The sequence below is a fragment of the Phyllostomus discolor genome, chromosome 12 (genome assembly GCF_004126475.2).
Source record: "Phyllostomus discolor isolate MPI-MPIP mPhyDis1 chromosome 12, mPhyDis1.pri.v3, whole genome shotgun sequence".
In the NCBI taxonomy this organism is placed as follows: Eukaryota; Metazoa; Chordata; class Mammalia; order Chiroptera; family Phyllostomidae; genus Phyllostomus; species Phyllostomus discolor.
In genome coordinates, this window is record NC_040914.2 from 42,967,031 (window position 1) to 42,990,572 (window position 23,542).

At 48.0% G+C, this 23,542-nt stretch overlaps 1 protein-coding gene across 4 annotated transcripts in view; it reads left to right on the top strand.

Annotated features, from left to right (window-relative positions):
- The window catches only part of CRTC3 (CREB regulated transcription coactivator 3), a 74,644-nt gene that overhangs the window by 9,072 nt on the left and 42,030 nt on the right, over positions 1-23,542 (top strand). The window lies entirely within an intron of this gene.

The window sequence follows — 23,542 nt, forward strand, 5'->3', positions numbered from 1 at the left end:
CTATATCCAAAATAGTATCATTTCAACATGTATCAATATGAAAAACAGTTATTAAATGAAATAGCGCGCATTCTTTATTTTTTGTCTTGAGTGTTTGAAATCTGGCGTGCATTTTACACGGAGACACATCTCAGTGTGGACTGGCCACACCTCACTGCCTCCTGTGTCCCGTGTCCGCCGCACCGCAGAGTGCGGACGTAAGGCGCAGGCCGCCGTCTCCATTGTCACTCGTGCTTTCACCCCGTTGCTGAGCCTGCTGCTTTCCTAGGGCTGCTCTAACACGGCACCGTAAGCTGGGTGGTTTAAAATGACAGACGTGTGTTCTCTCCCAGCTCTGAGGCTGGAAGTCCGAAATCTAAGTGTCGGCCCGCTGCACTCTCCGAAGACTCTAGGGGAGAGTCTCCTTCTAGCTCCTGTTGGTCGCCGCCAGTCCCTGGAGCCCCTCGTCTGCCTCCATTGCATACGACCTTCTTTACGTCTCTCTGTCTCTGTGTTCGCATCTTCCTCTCCCTTCTCTTGTAAAGACACCAGTCACTGGATTTAGGGCACACTCTTGTCCAGTTTGACCTCATCTCAACTTGATCAAATCCGAAAAGGTTCTCTTCCCCAGATTCCCAAGGTCACCTTCACAGGTACTCGGCATTAGGGCTTCCACGTGTCTTTGTTAGGGCACGTAATGCAACCCACTACATTGTGTTTATCAGTAGTTCATTTCTTTTATTTTTTTTCTTTTTTAAATTTTATTTTAGTCATTGTTCAAGTACAGTTTTCTGTCTTTTACTCCCATCCCAGCCCACCCACCTCTCCCTCCCCACTTCCTTCCCATTTCTACCCGCCCCCTAGTTTTTGTCCATGTGTCCTTTATATTTGTTCCTATAAACCCTTCCCATTTTCCCCTGAAATTCCCCTGAAATTCCTTCCCCTCTCCCCTCTGGTCACTGTCAGCCTGTTCTCTATGTCAGTGTCTTTGGCTATATTTTGCTTGTTTGTTTGTTTGTTTTGTTGTTTAGGTTCCTGTTAAAGGTGAGATCATATGGTGTTTGTCTTTCACTGCCTGGCTTGTTTCACTTAGCATAGTGCTCTCCAGCTCCATCCGTGCTGTCGCAAAGGGTAGGAGCTCCTTCTTTCTGCTGCATAGAATTCCACTGTGTAAATGTACCACAGTTTTTTGATCCATTCATTGACTGATGGGCACCTAGGTTGCTTCCAGCACTTAGCTATAATACATTGTGCCGCTATGAACATTGGGGTGCATAGGTTCTTTTAGTTCATTCCTTTTTTTTATTTCTGAATAGTCTTCCATTGCATGGAGGAGCTGCAATTTGTTTAGCTATTCACCAGTTGGTGGGCACTTGGATTGTTTCCATCTTTTGGCAGTTGTGAGTAAAGATATTGTAGCCATTCACACACGGTTTCTGTGTAAACACCCAGAAGTGTAACTACTAGGTAAGTGTGTATTTTATTTTACAAGAAACTGCTGTACTGTTTCACTGGTCCTACTGTTCTGCACTCCCACCGGCGGCGTGTGCGGGTGCCAGGGCCCGCCTGCTGTCTCCTCCAGCACTTGTTTTTCAGGTGTTTTTAAATTGCCCCGAAGAACACAACACACCAGTTACCATCCTAAGCATTTTAGAGTATAAGTTCAATAGTGTTAAGTATATTCACATTGTAGCACAACCAACCTCCAGAACTCCTTCCTCTCACAGAAATGAAACTCTGTATCGCACTCCCATTCCCCAGCCCCAGGCAGCCACCCTTCTACTTCCTGTCTCTCTGAATTCGCCCACTCCAGGGACCTCATATAAGTGACATCCTGCGGTCCTTTTTCTTTTCTTTTTTTGATTGGCTATTTCACTTAGCATCATGTCCTCAAGGCTCCTCCATATTGTGGCAGGTGACAGGGTTTCCTTCCTTTTTAAGGCTAAATAATATTTCGCCTTTTGTATAAAGCAAACTTTGTTTATCTGTTCATACATCAATGGACGTGTGGGTTGCTCCCACCTCTTGGTTATTGTGCGTGGGCGTGCAGCTGTTTCTTCCAGAACATGATTTCAATTCCTTTGGGTATATACCCAGAAGTGGGATTGCTGGATTCTATCGTAATTCTATTTTTAATTTTCTGAGGAACTCCTAAACCGTTTTCCACAATTGCTATACCATTTTACATTCTCACCAACACCGTGTAAGAGTTCTAATTTCTCCACATCATCACCAACCTTTGAGATTTTCTTTTTTGTTTTGTTTTTTATATTAGTCATCACAGTATATTTGAGGTGATGGTATTTCAGTTTTTAAAATGTTGGCCTTTCTGCTACATGTGTGGTGCTATCTCACTGCGGTTTTAATTTGCATTTTCTTAATGACTGATAGCATGGAACACCTTTTGATGTGCCCGTTTGCCATGCTCGCATCTTTGAAGTGTCTCTTCAAGTCTTTTGCCCAGTTTTCAAATAGAATTGTTTATTTCCTTATTACTGAGTTGTGAGAGTTCATTATATATTTTAGATACCAATTCTTTATCTGATACGCGCTTCGAAAATATTTTCTCCCCGTCGGTGGCTTGTCTTTTCATTTTCTTAACAAAAGTCTTGAAGAGCAGATGTTTTAAGCTTTGATGAAGTCCAGCTTATCATTTCGATCTATTATGATTCCTGCCTTTCGTGCCTTTTCTAAGAATTCTGTGCTTCACTTGGGATCTGGGAGTTTTTTCCTCTCTGTGTTCATCTGGGAGTTGTATAGTTTTAGGTTTTATACGGAAGTAATTTCAAGTTCATTTTTTAATGAAGGACACAGCATGAATTGAGGATGACCCTTTCTGCGTTTGGATGTGGACTCATTCCAGCACCGTTTGTTGAGAAGACCTTTCCCTGGTGAATTGCCTAGGCAATTTGGTTGAAAATCGCTTGACCGTATGTGTGTGTGTGCACGCGTGTGCGTGCGCACCCACGTCCCAACAGCGGCTTCCGCCCCACCAGTCTCTGTGTCTCTTGACTGCTCGCCTTTCCAGGAGGGCTGGGAATCAGGCGGCGGGAGTCCTCCGACCTCATTCCTGTTCAGAGTTGTCTTGCTTTTGTTAGTGTCTTTGCTTATCCATAGAATTTCAGAATCAGCTTGTTGATTTCTACAAAAAAAAAACTCTGCTGGGATTTTAAACGGGTTGCACTGAATCTGTGGAACAGGTTGGGGAGAACTGATGGCTTCCTAATACCGAGCCTGCCGATGCGTGAATGTGGCGCGGGAGCACAGGTTTTGATTCAAGTTAAGTTGCTTACAATTATTTAGTTGAACACAGTCCACTTCCTTTTATGTTTTAGATCCCTTTGGAGTTTACAGAATGCTTTCACATCTGTTATTTTACTTGGTCTGTACTATAACTTCAGTTGCTAAGCATAGTACTCTTTTAATATCGGTTAAAGACCAATTTTCTATCCTCATGGAGGATGTCAAAGCCCATTCTTCTCCCATAACCCACTGGGCCCCATCAGAGAACACAGACTTATCAATGAGCAAGCCAAAGCAAGCCTTTCGGGCTTCCTTGTGATAATCCTTGGTAAGGGGCCGGCCATCAGTCAGGGAGGGCCTGGCCTGTGGACATCGAAGGGCAAGGGGAGGAAGTGGGCATCACCTTCTTCTCCGGGGGTTAGGGCTGCCTCTCCTGGGTAGGGGCCGGATTTCAGTTCTCTCGCCTGCAGAGCAGCTGGGGCACCTGCTGGCTGTGTGGCGTGGAGGTCAGCTGCAGAGAGAGGGACAGAGGGCTTCTCTGTGTCTGGGACGGTCTGGGTATGGTCGGTCATAGGCTTTCGCAGCCTCCATGTTACCCACCCAGTCCTTTCCAGTTGCACCACTAAAAACAAATCCCGCCTTACACGTTTCTGACTGCTACCTTTTGGCACAGTTGCATCATCGTGTTTATAACTGAGCATTTATGAGTTTTAACTGCTGTAGGGAGCAATCTGGTGGCCAAAGGGAGAACGCCCTGCTGCGGGGCAGTGAGGCTGGCAGGGCCGGCCCGGAGCGGCAGCGTCCAGAGGCCCGCCACCAGCACGCGGGGCGGGGGTGTGCCAGCCGGAGTCTGCGTGGTAGCAGTGTAAAAGAACCAGCACTTACCTGTCAGTGCCGATGGCTTTTCTTTGCTGCCTTTTCTTTTAAATTTTTAAGATTCTTTAAAAAAAATAAATGGCAAAAGATATGTCAGTTAAAGCCAAACAAATGGAAAACATAGGTAGCAGTGGTAATCTCAAAATACTAGTAGTACCAATAGCCAGTGTTCAGTGGGTGTGCGTTTGTGCCAGGCGCTGCATTAAGCTCTCTGCACAGATTATTTAATCTTCCCCAAAACCCTTGGGGTTGGTGTATGTGTTGGTAATGGCCATAGCATTGTTTGACTTTTACATGATGAAATAACATAACAACAAATTACAGAAAGCCAAAACTAGCGACGCGTTCTAAACAGAGATAAGGGAGAGTGCGATTACGAGCACAGGGAAATCACTGTGCACAGAAACTCGTACTCCGTGGTTGACTCTCTAACGCGGCAAGAGAGCTTGCCGTTGCGCCCGTCATCCCCAGGCAGCTTCTCAGCAGAAAATCAGTGGTGGCTGCATAATGGCTCGCCGGATGTTGAGAGCTGCTCCTTAGGCTTTCAGGCTTGTCGCAAGTAGCACATAGACACCACCACGTGTCATCTGCGCACCTTCGCTGTCTAGTCGAAGCTCCCCTCTCTGAGCTCCACCGGGCTCCGGTCCTCCCATTTGCACCTGCGGGAACACAGGGACTGGGAGGGGTTTGCATTCTCCTCCTTCCTCCTCTCCCTCCCTCCGAGGTAGGGGTTAGCTACGCTTCTTTTTCACTGCTCATTCATTGATAGATAGACCATAAATCCAGCAAATATTTCTCAAGCACCTGTTATGGTGGCAGAGTTATACTATTTGTGTATGAGGCACAGGAAAACCAGAAATGAAGAAAGTGGCCCCTCCACAGAAGAATGCTGCAGCCCAGTTAGTCCTTGGTTAGCGCCGTCAGCTCTGTGTCCGGAGGCTGGGCAGCCTGCGTCTGGCTGCTGCCCCTCTCCGAAGGGCGCTGCTCTGCCCAAAGCCGTGAGCGCTGAGGGGCCCTCGGAGCCTGTCCCCCCGTGGCTGTGTCTTGAGGCACAGAAGACAGAGTCTCTGTGCAGACAGAAACACCAAAACAGACCCTGTGCTGTGTACTGATTGGTCTTCAGAAATTCCGTCTGTCTCTGCGTTCAGCTCCCAGCTCCTCGTGCTTCCTGACTGTCGCCCCTCCAGCTCTTTTGTGTCCTGGAGTTTTGGTAGCGACTTGGAAGGCGACCTCTCCCTGAGCCTCTGCTTCCTCCGCCGCTGCCCAGGACGCGGCTGAGCTGCGATGCGGTGTGTGGCGGGGCGTCCAACAGGCCGGGCCTGCGTCCTCTCTCCACCACTCTTCAGATCTGTGGCCCTGGATGTGTCTTCCACCTCTCCACGCCTGCTTTCCCATGTAGAGCAGGGCCGATAGTAATTGTCCGTAGGGTAGACTGAGCCGTGGCTGGCGTGGAAGCATTGGCCCGGGGTCGGGGAGCTGGGGTGAGTTAAGGGAACTACGGTGGAGAGATCACTGATCCCTTCCCAGGCCACTGAGTAAGTTCCGTTTGTGGAGGCCCATTCGCCAGCCTCTGTGGCTTTTGTTGGCCTGGTCATCTGCTCAGAACTGAAAAGTGAGAGGGGATTTTGTTCCCAAGGTCATAGCCCTTAGCCAGCCCAACTCTCGGGTACGGCATGCTCCCTGCCAGCCCTGCAACAATACCCTTCTATCCAAGTGCTGCTAGATACAATGAGATAGGGCAGCGACCTTGGGCCTCTGCATGAGACTTGGAAGACCACATTCACAAATCATGTCGGCACGTGCTGTTTCCAGGACAGATTTTCACCGATTACGAATACCTATTTTATGTCCTGTCTTAGTTTCTTTCTCAGAGAAGGACATTTTTTGGACCTTGTCCCGAAATTCTGTGTAGGAGTCCACACCTCCCAAACCACGTGCACGCTGCAACTGTGATTTTTTTTTACTGTTTCTGCGTTTGATTTGCTCGCTGGTTTGCCTTTGATGTTGACTTCCGGCAGCATCTTCTCTTCTGCCGAAGGAAACAGTGAGAATCCCAGAAAGCTAGGGGCTGACTGAGTAGCATTGGAATGTGCCTCTATCCCAAAAGGGGAGCTGCGGCCAAGAATATGGTCATCGTATTTTTAATGCGTGTTTGAGTAGTACTTTACTCTTCCTTCGGATCTGCCCATGTGTGTTGAATAGAAGCCGTAAGGAATGAAAGGGGAAAGTAGCCAACCCGTGAATTTCTGGTCATCGGGAATAAAGGTCTTTGAAATGACGGAAGGGGCGAGGAGACACTGGCCCCACACGCTGAGTTAGGAACATCTGCCTCCGTGAAAACTTGAACGAGAGAACTGGAATACGGACACTCCCCTCCCACCTTTCACATGCTCCCTGGTAGTCCGGGCAGCGCGGACCTCCCAGTGGCGCCTTGAAAGGCTGACACATCCCAGTAATTTCAAGGCTCTAAGCCAGGAAAGTTGGAAGAGATGGGAACTTCTCCTGAGAAGTCTATCCTGTGGGTAAGACCAGTGTTCTGTCTGAAAAGAAATACTGGGAGGACCAATGTGCCAACGTATGCTTTGTTTTAAAGTAAAAGCTTAGGGCAATACTGGGGCTGCACAGTATGTGGGCCAAAAGGTCCGACTCTGAGTTCAAATCCAGCCTCTGCCATGTTCCAGCCCTGTGACCTTGGGCAAGTCACTCGCTCTCTCTCTGCCTCCTTGCTCCCCTGTGAAGTGGGGGTGGGAGCGACGGCAGAAGCAGAGTCTCGTTGGGAGGAAGAAATGGGTTAGCGTGTGTGACAGTCACAGAGCAGTGCCCGGTATGTGCTAGAGGCGTTTCTCCTCCTTCTCAGCATCGTTACTACGCCCCTCTCCTGCCGCTGTAGCTCCTTCTGCCTGCACCGCCACCCCAGGGCCACAACTACACTGTGGGCTGTGACGTGACCCTGGCTCGAGTTTTAGCTCTGCCGCTGATCAGCTGGGGTCCTGGTTGAGTCTAAGAGCATCGTTTCTGCAATGATAACATAGCGGCGCTTGGAGTATCTGTTTCATGGGGTCACGGTGAAGTTGAAGTGGGAGTGTCCCTGAGCCGTGTGCTGCCCTGTGGCTGGGAGGCTATCCGCCCAGGAGTGCTGGTCTGCGGCACTGTGTCCCAGGTGGTTTGTCCTTACCAATCAGCCAAACTTATGTTTCACTTTAATAAGGAAAAATTATTTTAAAAAAGTAATCAGAGCTGAGTCAGTTATCCTCACAACAGCATTCGTGCGGTTTTCTCCCACTGTGAGGCGTCGGGGGCACTCGGAGGCAGCCCATGCTCCCAGGATGGGCCCCCGGCGCACCTGCCGGACACGGAAAGTTGGGTGCTCTGTGTGGGGGCAGAAAGCAAGTCTGAGAATTGCCGGTCTTCTGGTGCTGTCCTTGCTGCCACACAGGGTGCTCTTCCCACTCTTCCATCGTCACGCCTGTCCACGTGCAAACCTCTGTCCCTGTGGTTTCCAGGCCAAGGGCCATAGCCCCCGAACCCCGCCTGCCCAGCCTGCCCAGACGCGCAGATGCCGGGAAAACCCCTGCTGGACTGTTAAAGTCACTTTCCTATTACTCTCAACAGCTAGTGTCACTTGTCATTTATAAGTATTTATTGAGTGCCAGTTACGTGTGAGGTATTACCGGATTTATGGAGATGGTTGGGAGAATGTCCATTCTGTAGCTTCTCATCAGGGTGGATGGGCAGGCTGTGTTCGCAGAGCGGGAGCAGGAACACAATGCCTCCAGTGTTCTTCCTCCTTCCCTGCTTCCATGTTTAAGCTTGTACTTTCGGGAAAAGTGATACATTGTATTTGCTTATAGCTTGGTCCTTAATTACCTGTTGTTCACTAAAAAGTATTGCATGCTCATTGTATAAAATGTGGAAAATATATAAAGATTAAAAGGGACAGAGAAAATTATCCATAATTTATCAAGTAGAAATTACCATGTTAATGTGTTTTTTAAGTTATTTTTTATGCAATTTTTATACAGATGATACCATTCTTTATATTTACATCCTGTCTTCTCTTTCATTTCAGCCATCGTATAATCATTATTTCCCTATGGTTTTAAAATACTTTATAATGTTAATAGCCAGATAATATTTAATCATATATGACTTATCATTTATAACCACTGCCTATATGTTGGACACTTTGGTTGATTCCGATTTTTCTGTTATGAACAGTATAATAATAAACACCTTGGTGTATGAGTCATCCCATTTCCGATCGTAGATTTCTGTAGGTAGATCTATTCAGTCAAAGAGTAGAAATATTTGTAAGGTTATTAGCTTTGTTGTTTTTTGGCAGAGCTATTAACCTAACAAAACTGTTGACCCTGATTGACTTGAATATTTATTACTTTAACTCCAGGAGATCCTGAGCCTTTGTGGATCTAACATTCCAAGTGTTGACTATTCAAGAACGACTCCAAAGTTCATGACATAGAGTAGTTTGCATAGTTACTGAAGCACAAAATTTAATCACAGGGGCCTTGAGGCTGCTGTGCAGAGCGGAGTCCCGGGCGGCCGAGTGACCGCCTGGCCCAGCACGTGCCGCACTGGCGCCTGGCGTCCTCCGCAGCACGGCTCGTATGTTGCTTTACATTTCAAACGTGTGTCGTGTGGAGAACTTTCATCACAACCGAAAAGACCATTAATTTATGGCGTGCGAATATGCATAAAAAATGTTTGGCCGTCAGAGAAATGCGACTCAAGAACAAACCAGGAGTTCGTGCAGGTATTTCCTTAGTAACAAAAGTGAAGATTAGCAAAGGTCTGCTACTTTCTAGTTCGCTGATAGTATGTATTAACCTGTCATTTCTAGAAAATAAGTTTAATTTCATTTTTAGTGCCAACTATAGAAATGATTCTCTTTATCATGAATCATGAAATGGTTATACATACGTACCTTTATAATAATATGTGAAAATAAATACATTAATCAAATCATCAGACAGTGAGCTGCTACAGATAGTATTTCTCCCTTACTTGCTCTAGATTTTAAAGAAGTTCTTTGTATTTTGGTGGGAATGTGTTGTACTCCAGCTAGGAAAGACAGTGTGTAGGAAACAATTTGATCTGAGTTTAGGAGCCTGAGAACAAACTTAGCACAGGAGACATTGCTTAGACCAATTGGAAACGACTCTCTGCTTAACCTTGGACTTGTAAGTGGAACCCCGCCCCCGCCCGTCCCAGCAGCCCCAACATCCCGGTCCAAGCAGCTCCCCTCCCCTTGAGGTTGCTTCTCTCCTTTCGGAGACAGTGCTGGCGGCGGCTACAGTTGCCCCCATCTGGCCCCCAGAATATTTCTTGCTTTTATTTCACAGTCCAACGGCAAACTGACACTCCAACACTTCCCACCCGGGACCTGCCTTTTGCTCCCTCTTGGAGGGACTCGGATTTCTGCACTCCTGGACTTTTCATGTGGTGACCTGGCCTTGTGGCCTGCCCAGTATGTCAAAGGGCTAGAGTCCATCTACAGTACGCCGACATCACCCCGGTGACATGGCTGTGGGTGCAAGACGGAGTCGGCACTGTGTGGTATCTGGCTTCTGGCGTAGCCCTTCCCAGGCTCTGGGGCCTCTTGGCCCCGGACTAACCGGCCTCTCGCCTGTCTCTAGGACACAGCCCATCTGAGCCAGAGGGCCCGAGGCCACTGCACACTCTGTCATTTGGCCTCAAGTCACCATCATTGGCCTTGTGCCTCAGCCGCGATAACTGGACTCTTGTCTGGTTCGTGGGTGCCAGAATCCCATGGTAACCTGCCTCCTATCCCGGTGCCTTGTTTTTATCAGCTCCCTCCCGGGGACTGAAGTCCTGCCCTAAAGCACACTGACCAGTGCGCTTTCCTGATGGCACCCGCCCACTTTGCCTCTCTGATCGGATTCCAGGGTGCCCGGCTCTCTCCCCGCTCGGCAGCGCCTGCAGCCAGGGAGCCTCTGTCCCGGACACTTATCTCAGCAAACAGCAGCTCTGTCCTTCCAGTTACACAGGCCAAAACCTCACAGTCACCCTGGCTCCTCCCATTCTCGCACATCCCACAGCCCAGCCTTCCGCAAACCCTTGGCTCTGCGTTACAGTCCATCCAGGCACTGACCACCCTGCTCTGAGCCGGGCCGTCTTGGCCCTGGATCCTTGCGGTGGCCTCTGATTGGTCTCCTGGCTTTTGTCCTTCTCCCCTTTCAGGTCTTCTCCACACGGCCAGCCGAGTGATCCTTTTAAAGCATGAGCCAGATTATATCACTTCTCTTTTCACAGCCCTCCGTGGCTTCCCGCCTCACTCGGTGTCAGGCCAGGGCGCAGAGGGCCCTGTGTGGCCCCTGACGGGTCACCTCCCCACTCTTATGAACCACACAGCTGCCCGGCACCCTCCCTCCCTCTCCACTCCAGCCACATTTGCCTTCTTCTCTGCTCCTTGGACCCTTCCTTCCCAGGGCCTCTCTGCCAGGACTGCTGCCCCTCCTCCCCCGCCCCCGGTGTCCGAATGGCTCCTCCCCTTCTCCGAGCTCCTTACCCCGCTGTCTCCTGTCAGTGCGGCCCGCCCTCTCTAAAGTCGCCACCCCCTCCACCTTCTTTCCTGCCTAATTTTTCATTTTCTCACTACCCAACATACTGTATATTCCTATGTATTTATCTCATTTATGCGTTGTCCCCTTCATTAAAGCCCAAGCTCCTTGAGGGCAGGGGCACTCTGGTCCGCTGGGGAATTGCCAGAGTCTGCAGCAGGCCAGGGCATGAGTTCACGGCATGTTTGTTGAATGAATGCATCAGACGTCTGAACGTCTGCCGGTGTCAGCACCGTTCCAGGCGTGTGATACGCATTGTCTCCTCCGCTTCCCACAGTGACTCGGTGTGGCTGTGACGGGGCCTCGGGGTTCCCGCCGTGCCTGCGAGAACACCGAGTCTGATGAAAGGGGCTAATGGACTTGGCCACGGGGATCTGAGCTAGGACACAGATACCCTGACAGGGCGGCGTGGCGGAGTCACCGTAGACTTTGTTACTAGACTGTCTGCATCCCAGGTATAAAATAGGGACAGTGATTCTTGCTCATAGAAGGATTGCGTGAGGTCAGGGGTATGTTATTTTCATACATGTTTTCCTGATTGCTAGGGAGGTTGACAGTTTTTTCACATATTTATTGGCCATTCAGATTTCTTCTGTGAATTTCCTGTTCAATGGCTGTTGCCCAGTTTTCTTTTTTTTCTTATAAAATTGCAGAAAATTTTTCGAGTGGTAGACATACCTGTTTTTCTATGTGTTACAGTTTTCCACCATCATTTGTCCTTCGGTCATGTTTTTGGAATCTCTGACTCATATAGACAGAGGTCCGCTGTTAGTGACTGACCGGGTCCGTGGGAACGCAGATCACTCATTCGGCAGGTGCGTGCCGACTGCTCGGGCTCCGTGGGGTGTCCGTGCCGTCAGGGCAGCTGTGAATCCTGACCCCCCGTTTGCATCACTGATGGCGGCTCTCAGCTTTGGTTTTAACAGATTTTTGAAAGAGTGTGTTTTCTCAGAGTCATGTAGACCCAAATGTTTCCCAGACTTTGGCCACTTAGTCAAAAATTTCAAGAGTTCTGGAATGGATGGGCTTGGCTCCAAATGATCAGGCCCGCGCCGTCCCGTCCGCAGGCCTGCCCCACCTTCCCCGCAGTCCCCCCGGGGCTCGGGCAGGTGGCGACCTCGCAGACGTCCCAGTGCGGTGAGCCCCGCGGGCAGCCTCGGAAACCGGGCGCGTAGTTCATCTGGTCCAAAACGGGAGGCTCTTCCGAAGGTCGTGTGACGTGTTGTCGGGCCACCGCCTCTGTGGATCCTCGAAGGTCCGGGTGTTGCAGCTCCAGTGCGAGTCTGAATGACAGAAGCCCCTCGAAGAGTCGCCAGGGCCCCTGTCTCACCCTCCAGGTTCCGGTCTAGCTCGTGGAGATGTCTCACACGAGAACTGCCTGGTTAGCTACTTGGGGGTTCAACAAAACGAGTCCCTTGAAACCTTCAATACCACACAAGTCCTTGCTTGGAAAAAGCAGCTTCGGTAAATCTCCGCCATCAGTCTCCGCAGCCTGCTATCCAGCGCGTGAAAATAAACACGGCTTCCGCGCTCTGCCTCGGTGTCCCAGCTGGAGATCAAGAGTGTGGTGGGACCTGGTGACCACTGTCACCACTCATTAGCACTGGGGCCTGAGACAAGATCCGTAACCTCTCTATGCCTCAGTTTACCCCTCAGTGACAGTTGGCTACTAAATAGTCCCCGATATAAAGGTGTTGTGAGGGTTAAATCGGTTAATGAGTGTGTGTCTTTAGAACATGTATATCCCCGATACGTAGTTATTGCTCAATGCATGTTCCAGAGCTCCTGAGTGAGGAGCTCGGGAGCAAACTCTGCTGCCACGTGCGGTGCTGGAAGCCGGGCGCACCGGCCTCCTCGCTGCCTTGTTGGTGCCATCTCCCCCTCTCATTGCAGGGTCCCCCGTTGAAGTCTAGAGAACTAGCTTTTGCTGTTCAGGTAAAGCTTCTTATGTTCCAGACAGGCTCGTTACATCCTACTCGTTCCTCACTGACGAGATGAAAGCACTCCTGCTGAAAGCCTTCGCTGGCCGTGCCCGGGGTCAGCAGGCTGGATGCCGAGCCCGACCCAGGCCGCGTCCAGGAGCGGCAGAGGGAAACCCACAGAGCAGACGGGCCCCGGCGGCGGCAGAGCCAGCGGCGGGGCAGAGCCGGGTCTGCAGTTCCCTCAAACTGCGGTCCCAGGTCCCACGTTAGGCTCGAGTCCTGTTGACGAGGAGCCGCCCTCTTATATTCCTCCTTGAACTGAGCCTCTGACCGCCGCCGACTCGGAAGGGGAGGGAGGGAGGGAGGGGCACGGCCCCTCTTGCAGGGATGGTCTCTAGCTAAACTCAAGTTCTCACATTGTTTGGTAGTAGAACCAGCCAAAGTTTTGTTCCAATTCCCTGCAAAGTTTCACAATAGTCAGAATTGGTCCCTATGTTATGAAACAGTTCGTTTTTATACTTTAAACCTTAAAATGAAGCTTTAGTTGTTTATGATTGCTTTGGACGTTTTCCAAGAGTCGGGATAACATCTGTAGAAGATTCTACACAGGCCTGGATGCCAGACACTGGAGTGGGTTGCCCCCTCCAAGGCAACAGTCTGTGCTTCAAGGAACTCACCCCCCGGGTGTGGAAACTGGCAACAGCTAGCTGACTAGCTGACATCTTAGCCCTTCTCTCTCTTTGCCTCCGGCCTCTTGGGGATGTGACTTCAGAGGGCTTGCCCCGCCCCGTTTTTCCCTGCGCAGCAGGCAGCCACCTTCTTTTCTGCCAGCTCGCTCCGCTGCGGGGGAGAGCATTCCCCAGGGGGCGCTGAGCAGGGTGAGGAGACAGTGCGGGTGCGAGCACCTGACAGCCTCGTGGACCCCGCGTCCGTGAAGGCTCACGCCACCGCCCCGTTTCCCTGGCGCCTAGGCAGCAATGTGACAGAGCCCAGGTGCAAACCCAGACTTATCTTTTTTAGTCCCTTGCTCTAATTTTGTAAATTAAACAACTACGGACACACCAAGTCAATTTGTTTGCAGTTAGGAAATGTTTTATTCTTCCTTTTTCTCGGTCTGGATAGGTGTGCTTTTTTCCTAGTCCCCTGGGTCCATCGGATGCCCACGTCACTGTGACTTTTGCTTGGTTCCTTCTCTTAGATGATATTATGTTGGTTCACTCCCTCAGCCACCTGAGAAGTCTTTTTGCTGTAGTTGAATCCCGCTTTCAGTCCTTCCCTTGGCTATCTAGATCTGTCCTTGGGTTAGTTAACTCTCTCCCGAACTGAGATGTTCGCGCGGGAACTCGGTCGGCAAAGGCCAGCCCTGGGAGGCTAAAGCCAGGATGAAACGGGGGCCAGTTCACCCCCCACCCCCACTACTAAAGGAGAGAGCTGTGGGGGGCGGTGGCCAGGGACCTGCCGTTGGAGTATCTCTTCTCGGTCTCTCTCACCCGCCGCCTTGTCATCTCTGAAGTTGCTCAAGAGATGCTTTCTACTAGCCTGTGCCTGTTCAGCCTCTAAGTAGTTTGTGGGCTTAATTTAGAATGAATTAATTCAAAACTACCATTTACAAGGTTGGAAGCAGCTTGTAAGTTAAAAGGTAACTCAAAGCGAAGCAGAGAGAAGAACGTTACAGGGAAGCAAAGCGCAGCCCAGACTGGGTTGCCGCCAATAATGGACGGCCGTCATTTGGAACAGAGATCTTTCCATATTGACTGCTTGCCCTGGCAGATGAATCAGAGTTCTTAGAACCAGAATAGACCCTGTAGCTCTTTTGATGCAATACTCTCACTTTGTTGGTCATAAAATTGGAAGCAGAAAACACTAGGTGATTAGCTTCGTGTTACTCAGCTAGAAAGTGGCTGGCGGAGCTTATGGTTGTCAGCAAGCCATTTGTCCGAACCATTTGCCCGACATGCTCGCCCTTTGTTTCGCGAACGCAGTGGAAAGGAAACTCACTCCTTCCTTCTTCCCTTCCTTCCTTCCAAAGATTACCACCATTAGTGTTAGTGCTGCTACCGCTTCTTCCACCGCCGCTGTTGGCGAAAATGTACTGGATTTGCACCGTGCATCAGGCACTATGGCCACGCGCTTTGCATACCTTATTTGGTCTTCCCAGTGCCCCCAGAGTTAGGTGCTGTTGCCGTCTCCATTTATAGGGAGACCAGGGAGGCTAAGAACAATTGAGCAACTTCCCCAGGCCACAGCCAGAGATGGTAGAGCCAGATTTAAAGTCCAGGCTCTTTGATTTTGGAGTTCATGCTTGTAACTACTAGCTGTCCTTCCGGCAATTTCCCCCCCCTCCTTTTGTTGGATTACTAAAACAGAAGTATTTTCTCTGAATGCAGAAGTTGAAACCTGTTGAAGAAATTCAACCAGCGTATTTCTTGAAGGAAAAGAAACCATTTCCTGATTTCTTCACTTGTACTAGCAGCTCCCTCGCCTTCACCCATAAGAATGAAATGGAGATCGTTCTTTAGAACTCTGGAGCTGTTTGGGGGGCTGGGAGCTTGACCCTGCTCTTTGATGAAGCTGCCGGTGCTACGCCTGGCCCTCGAAGCCCGTGGAACTCACCACCCCCCGCATTGAGGAAAGGCAGGCAACCAGTCCCTGCAGCTACTGGAGAATTCTCTTCTCGATTCCTGTCTGCTTTTATGACGAACCCTGTCTTGCCCACTGCCGAAACCCCGGCTCCGAAACCGTGCCTTCCAAGCTGTCTCTGGCCCTTTGGATTTACCTCTATTTGCCATGGACAGAGAAATCCGGAAATAGGAAATTCACCCGGGAAAGAAATCTTTAGGAGTATGTTTGTTGTCACTATAAGCAGTGACGTGTAAATTAAAATAATAATGAGCCACCATAGCATATGGAGTCAGGATATAGACGGCTTTCTAAGCCTCAGTTGCCTCATCTGTAAGGTGGGGGTAATAGTGGGACCATTTCACAGGGCGTTGTGAGGATTACATGAGATGATATGTATGAAGCGTCTAGCGCTGTACCTGAAACACTGGGAATGCCAATGAAGGCTGATTATTTTTGAAGTAACAATGTAGCCTTTTTGCTCATTAAATTAGGAAAAATTTTGAGTTAACACTCAGTGTTGGCAAGGGAGTGATGAAATTTTTTCTGTATACATTTATTGCAGATCCCAGCCCGAGCCTTCCCCTGTTGCCAGCCCCTGATCTTGGGCTGGGGGAAAGGGGTGGCGGGCAGTGACGGAGAGGCAGGGCTCCGAGACGCTCACAGGAGTTGCTTGTGTCTTCTGTTGTTTTCTTCTCAACGTCTTGAACTTCTCTGTAGACCGTTGGTAGGGAGGTTGGAAGGATATGTGGGTATCAGTGTGATCTCTTACCCTTGACCTCGCCGCTGTTAGGGACAACCTCAGTGAACTTCCTATCTGTTTCTGTAGTCATACCCACGTTATAGTCATGTTCTAATGCTTCTTTATAATGATTATTTTGGGGAAGGAATAGTAATTTTTAGAAGCTAATCCAGTAGACTTTAAACTAGATCACTACTTTTTAAAAAATTATAATAGTAATCCATCCTCATGACAGCTCAGCCAGTCCAGCGATCAAGTAAAAAGCAAAAGTCCCCAGGCATGGGAGGTCAGTCAGTGACGAGAAAGGTCTGGGGTGTCCACGGTCTGTTGTACCCGTTACTTGATTATAAAAGCAGTGATCTTTACTTTGGCTTGTAAAACCCTTGTGTTTTGACAGGGTGCAAAATGTTCCCCAGCCAAAATGACTGTGTCAGAAGGGGCTTGTCAAAATGTCCGTTTTGGGAATACAGCTATGAAACAGCGCGCCCGGGGGACAAAAACACTGGCTGAAAACAGGGTTGTGTTTGGACGGTAGCGTTACAATTCCACCTCCCTCTCTGGGTTCCTGACTTGTCGATAGCGTGGTTCCACTTGTTCTGTAATAAAAGTCTAGTTTCACAGACACTTATTGGACACTGTCTGTGTGCCAGACACCACACTGGATGCTGGAGACAGGACAGTGATTTGGACAGGCATGGTCACTGCTCGGGGAACTTCCTTCCAGGGGGAGAAGCAGATGACTTTACAGATCACCGTGAGACCTGATAAACCCAGGTGGAGCACTTCAGGGGTCGGCGGAGTACATCTGAATGCAGCCTAATCCAGACTGGGGGCAGGGAGCACCTGGGAAGGCTTCCTGGAGGAAGAAACCTGAGCTGGGACCTGAGGGCTATGGAACTAACTGAAGGTTGGAATGGGGAGCGTTCCAAGCAAAAGAAACAGCACCGGGCAAAGCTGGGAAGCAAGAGAAGAGTATGTCCTGCTTGAGGAACTGGAAGTTTGGTGAGACCGGAACGTAGATGAAGTGGGAGGTGCGGGTAGCGACAGGTGAGGCCGCAGGGCGAAGCAGGCACCAGGTCACAAAGGAGTTTCCTTCTTAAGGAGTTTAGGTTTTCTCCTCAGGGCCGTGGAAAGCTGCTGGAAAAAGTATTTCTTTGCTTGGTCACTTGTTCTTCCAAATTGATTACTTTTATTTTTAAATAAAAGTAATACATGTTTGTGGCAAAATGTCAAATGATTTAGAACCATACAAGAGAACATTAAGCCTCCCCTTCTCTTTTTTGCACCCGCATCACATCTGATTCCCAGAGGTACCAGCTAACTGTTAAGCGTTTCTTTTGCGCCCTCTCAGAAGTTTTCTGTGTGTATGTGCGCACGGATTATATAAGGTACGTCCTTTCTCTTTCCACAAGTGGGGCCGGGCCCTACTGAGTAACTTCCCCCTGAAAAACAAGGCTTGTGCATCTTGGACCCCTTTCCCTCCCAGTACATGCAGCGCGCACTCTTGTCAATGTCAGCACCGTATGTGTTCGCACAGAGCTGCCCCGCTGTTACCCGGGCTCTTACTGAAGGACATTTAAACTATGTCTAGTTTTTTGCTGTTATAAATCAAAATGGCAGTGGGCATCCTTGTTAAATATACAACTTTGAGTATTTTTGTAAAGGTATCTGCAGTGCATGTTCCTAGAAGTAAAACAGCTGGGTAAGAGGGTTTGTGTATTTAAAGTTAAGGTAGATATTTCCAGATTAGTCCCTAGATATGGTTACACTTTCTGTTCCCACCAACATTGTGAGAGTGTCTCTTTCTTCATATCATCTTCATTATGGCATATACCCATTTTTAAAAATTGTGGTAAAAATCCCTGGCTGGCGTAGCTCAGTGGATTGAACGGGGGCTGTGAACCAAAGTGTCACAGGTTCGATTCCCAGTCAGAGTACATGCCTAGGTTGCAGGCCATGACACCCAGCAACCGCACATTGATGTTTCTCTCTCTCTCTCTCTCTATCTATCTCCCTCTCTTCCCTCTCTAAAAATAAATAAAATCTTTTTAAAAAATGTGGTAAAAAAATAAGATAAAATGTACCATCTTTAAAAAAATTTTATTTATTAATTTTTAGGGAGACAGTGAAGAAGGGAGAGAGAAACATTGATTTGTTGTTTCACTTATTTGTGTATTCATCAGGTGATGCTCACATGTGTCCTGACTGGGGATTGAACCGTCAGCTTTGGAATACTGGGATGATGCTCTTATCACCTGAGCTACACAGCCAGGGCCCATCTTTACCGTTTTTAAGCAGACAGTTTCAGCAGGGCTAAGTGCATTCCAGAACTTTTCTTCTTGTAAAACAGAAGCTCTATTCCCATTAAACAAATCCCTGTTCCCCCTCCCCCTGCCCCCCTTGCCCCTGGCAGCCACTGAATTTCATAGAATAGAAATGCATACTTTTTATTCTATGAATTTGACCACTCTAGGCATCTCATACAAATGGAGTTATACAGTATTCATCTTTTTGTGCCTTTTTACTTAGAATAATGTCCTCCAGGCTCATTCATGTTATAGCATGTGACAAGATTGCCTTCTTTTTTAAAGACTGAATAATACTCCGTTAAATGTATATTCCACATTTTGTTTATCCATTTATTAATCAAAGGACACGTGGGTTGCTGCCACAACTTGACTATTATGAATAATGCTGTTATGAACATGGGTGTGCAAATATTTCTTTGAAATCTTGTTTCACTTCTTTTGGATGTATGCTTAGAAAAGGAATCGCTGGCTCATATGGTAATTCTATTTTAAATATTTTGAGGAACAGCCACACTGTTTTCCACTTACATTCTCACCGGCAGTACACAAGGGCTCCAGTCTCTCCATATTCTCTCCGACACTTGTTATTGTCTGTGTTTTTGATGGCAGTCATCCTAATACGTGGGAAGTGGCACCTGATTGTGTTTGATTCGCATTTCTCCAGTGCCAGTGATGCTGCGTACCTTTTCATGCCCTTTTTGACAATTTGTAAGGTATCTTTGGTGAAATGTCTGTTATACATCTTTTTAATATTTGCCACTCTAACAGGTATAAACATGGCATTTCATTGTTCCAATGGGTGTTTAATTAATTATGAGTGGAAGGTATCCGTTCATTCAACAAATAGATGTTGAGTGGCACCTCTGAGTGTCTGGCACTTTTCCAAAGTGCTAAGGACATAACACGGAAGATAGATTGAGCATCTCTTTTTGTTTCTTTGGACATTTGTATTTACTGTTCTACAGACTATGTTTTTAGGTCTTTTGCCTATTTTCCCATTGAGTACTTTATCTTCTTATTGGTGTATAAAAAGCTCTTTATTATATAAGTCAAGCCCCGCATACTGATGGGGATATGCTCTGAGAAGTGTGTCCGCGAGGAGGTGCTGTGGTCGCGGGGACACCCCAGAGCACGCTCCCACCGACCCGCTTGGTCCAGCCCGGGAGTGCGATGGTCCCTGCAGTGCTTCCGTGAGACTGACTGGCAGTGGGGAGATTTGTTGACACCGGAATAATTGCCCTCTGAGCCCACACTCAAGTTTTCTTTTTGAAATGAAAGTGCCTGACTTAAGCTTTAACAGGCATCTCTGCTTCAACGAAGGCTATTTCTCTCTCCCATAAGCACCCTGCTGGCGCCACAGAGCCAGGCTGCCGCCTCTGTCTCAGATCTTGGCTAAGGGGCTAACCGAGCACTGGGGCCGTTCGCTTTTTCTCTTCCCTACTTTAAATTCCCACTCTTGGGTTTTAAAGTCACCAATTAATAGTGCCTCCATGAAACCTTAAGCCCCCACCTTTAACCCCAATGAGTCCCTGCTTAATTGTGCACATGCGTTTGTGGGAGGGCGGGGCCTGTGTTTGTGCGAGGGGCAGAGCGTATGTCTGGGGGTGCTTAGGTGGGCGCATGTGTGCATACGTGGAGGCGTGCATGGGGACTTGCGTGTTTACAGGAGTGCACATGTGGTCTATGTGCGTAGGCGTGAGGGTACCTGGGGGCAGACTTACGTCCGTCAGTACCAGTACGTGCCTGGTCCGCTTGAATGCGGGCATGTGTAAATCTGTGTAAGCGGGGCATGGGGGTTTGCGTGCATACCAGGGAACAGACGTGATCTCTGTGCGTAGGCGCCAGGGTACATGCGGGCAGACTTGCGTCCATCAGTGCCAGTACGTGCTTGGTCTGCATGAATGCGGGCGGGCGTAGGTCTGTGAGTGCGGCGTGGGTGCTTGCGTCTGTGCTCTTGTGCTGTCACTAGCGCTGACCTCTTCGTGTACTCTCTGGGTACCTTGTATTTCTGGGGCCTGTAAAAAAATTTTTTTGTTCAAAGTTTCTGGGTGGGTTTCGCTGAAGGGCACCTTTCAACCACAAGAAACACAAGAGTTCTTGGCCTGTTTGTCACGTGGGTTTGGAAAAGGTGGACATCTGCGGTAGCTTCCCCTCGGTCTGGCCCGAGCACCCCTAGGCGTTTCTATGGATACACTGAGATGGCACAAAGTAGTAATTCCTTGCTAGGACCTTACCAGGACGGGCACACGTCACAGGTGACAGGACTTCTTCAGCTTCGTTGTAATCTTACGGGCCCAGCCTCCTGTCCGGGCGCCCCTACCCTTGCTGACCGAAACACCGCTGTGCTGTGCCCGAGGCTGTGTGCAGGGAACTGGTTTTCTCGTGTGCATTCGTTTTCCATTGCTGTGTAACCAATTACTAGACGCTTACTGGCTTAAAACAGCTCACATCTTATAATCTCACAGTTTTTGTGGTCAAAAATCTCTCTTCTACTTGTCTGGGTTCTCTGCTTCAGGGTCTCACCAGGCTGTGCCATCCATATTTTGGCTCCGTCTCGTCTTCCCAGGTCCACCAGGCCAACAGAGTTCATCTTCTTGTGGTCGCAGGACTGAGGCATCAGTTTCTTGCCAGAGACTCCCCTCAGCTCCCGCAGGCCAGTGAAGAGGAGTCTCTCCCTCTTACAGACACCAAAATAGAATGACTCCACTGCCATAGCCCTTCGGTTAGAAAAAAACCACAGGTCCTTGCCCACCCTCAGCAGCTGGGAATCGCACACTGCATGAACACCAGCGGGGGGGTGGGGGGGGGTCAGTAGTAGACACCTTCAAGCCTGTGTGCCACAGACTGCCGTATATACGTAACACTTTTTTCATTTAGTAATTTTTATTTGGGAGTCTTCTGCTGTAATTTTTATGAAGCCAGTGTGTTGGGCTTTTCATGGCTGCTATTATAATTTGTAGTGTGTTTAGAGTGGCCTTCACCACTTCAAGATTTCTCAAACATTTCACCCCCTTTTAAAACCCATACTGTATTCTAACGCTGTGATTACTTTGCAATTAATTTTGACGTGAGACTTGAAACAGAGATCCCACTTTTTTCCCCTCTGTGGTTAACCTATTTTTTTAAGTTCTGGAATAGTTTATTTTTTATATGTTTTTTTCTCTGGTTTTTGGTTTGTTTTGTTCATTGATGTAGCTGTTTCTCTGTTTATTTCCACATCAATGTAGTTGTACATTCTTTGACTTTAATTGTAGTTGTTTTTGAATAGAGATATATGTGTATTATTTATATGGTTCAAGATTGAAGATAATCAAAAGATCATAAAATGAAAAATAATCCCTTACATGTTTGCCCTAGTCACCCAGTTCACTTCCCACAGGCAACTAGTGTTATCAGCATTTGTTTATTCCTTCAGGGATATTTTGTGGAGATGCCAGCAAATGTGACTACATGATACACTGTACCCCACCCTTTGGCCCAGAAGGTGGCCAACGGCACACAGTTCTGCACCTTTTTTCTCCTAGTGTATAGTGGAGATCTTTCCATTATCCGCTCACAAAGAACACGCTTATTCTTGTCTTGGTTTTGAGTACACAGTACCCTATTGTATGGATTTATCATAATTCAGTCAACTAGTTCCTGACTGATGTACATTTCTTTACATGCTTCTAAAATATGCAAACTATGTTGCAATGAACAACCTTATACACAGATTTTATACATATGCAGGTATAGCTGCCTGAAAAATCCTAGATGTGGAATTGCTAGGTCACTGAGTGTATGCATTCGTGGTTTTGATAGTGTCGGGTTGCCTTCTGTAGAAGTCGCACCAGTTCACATCCTACCCTCCATGCAGGAGAGTTTGCCCACATCCTCCCCAGCTCAGTGTTTTATCAAACTGATCGTTGTCAGTCTTATAGATGAAGAATCATGTTTTTGTGTAGTTATAGGTTGTATTACTCTTATTCTGGGTGAGGTGCATTTCTAACAATGTTCCCTATGTTTAGGAATCATTTGTATTATCTTAACTGTGAACAATTTGTTCATGTCTTTTGTCCTTAATTCTTTTGGGTAGTTGGCGTTTTTCTTACTGATTTTTTAGGAGCTCTTAATATATTAGAAAAAGTAGGCATTTACCTGTGATACAAGTTGTAAATAATGTCCCAATTTGTCTTTGATTTTCTTTATGATGAGTTTTTCAAGGCAGCTATTTAATTTTTTAATGTTTTTTATAGCATCTTGTTTATTTTTTTAAAGATTTTATTTATTTCTTTTTAGAGAGGGAAGGGAGGGAGATAGAGAGAGAGAGAAACATCAATGTTTGGTTGCTGGGGGTCGTGGCCTGCAACCCAGGCATGTGCCCTGGCTGGGAATCGAACCTGCGACACTTTGGTTCGCAGCCCGCGCTCAATCCACTGAGCTACGCCAGCCAGGGCTCATCTTGTTTATTTTTACCATGCTAAAAACTCTTCTCTTTACTTCTTGTAATGCATTGTGCCCTCATCTTCAGATTTAGAAATCTTTGATCCGTCAGGAGTTTGCGCTGATGTAAGATGTGCAGTGTGGATCTGACTCCTTTCCTCTGCGTCTGCCCGCCCGTTGTCCCCACACTGCTTATCGGATACCACCTTTCTTCCCACCAATTTAAGTGGTCGCTCCTGTCCTATACTGAAATCCCACATGACGTTAGATTATGTTTTGAGACTTGCTATTCTCTTTTATTCATTTGTGTCTATTCATACAAGCGAACTACACTGTTTTAACTGATTATTATAGCTTTATATTATATCCTGGTAGGGTTAATTCATTCTCATATTTCTTTTTAGTGATTTTTCCAGTCTATCCTTGCATGTTTATTTTTCCAGATGAACTTCAAAATCAGCTTGTTAGGATTTTTTTGTTTAAATCCTGTCATTAATGGGTTTTATGCAGCTGAGTGATGGGATCAGACTGGTATTTTAGGAAGATTACTCTGCAGTGTGACAACTGGGTTGAGGGAAGCAAGCTCAGAGACAGAAAGACCAGTTGCAAAGTTGTTGCAGTAATCCTGGGTAGAATGGGATGGTGGGGAATTGAGGACAGCAGTGGGTTTTCGAGGTGTTCAGGGGGTCAGAGTGACCAGGCTTGGTGATGCTGCGGGTTGGATGGGGTGGGGGAGGAAGCACTCAAGGATGACCCCAAACTTTCCGGGTGAAGCAGTTGGGTGGTGTTGTTCCCGGAGATTTGAAACACATGAGGTAGGGCTGGTTTGGG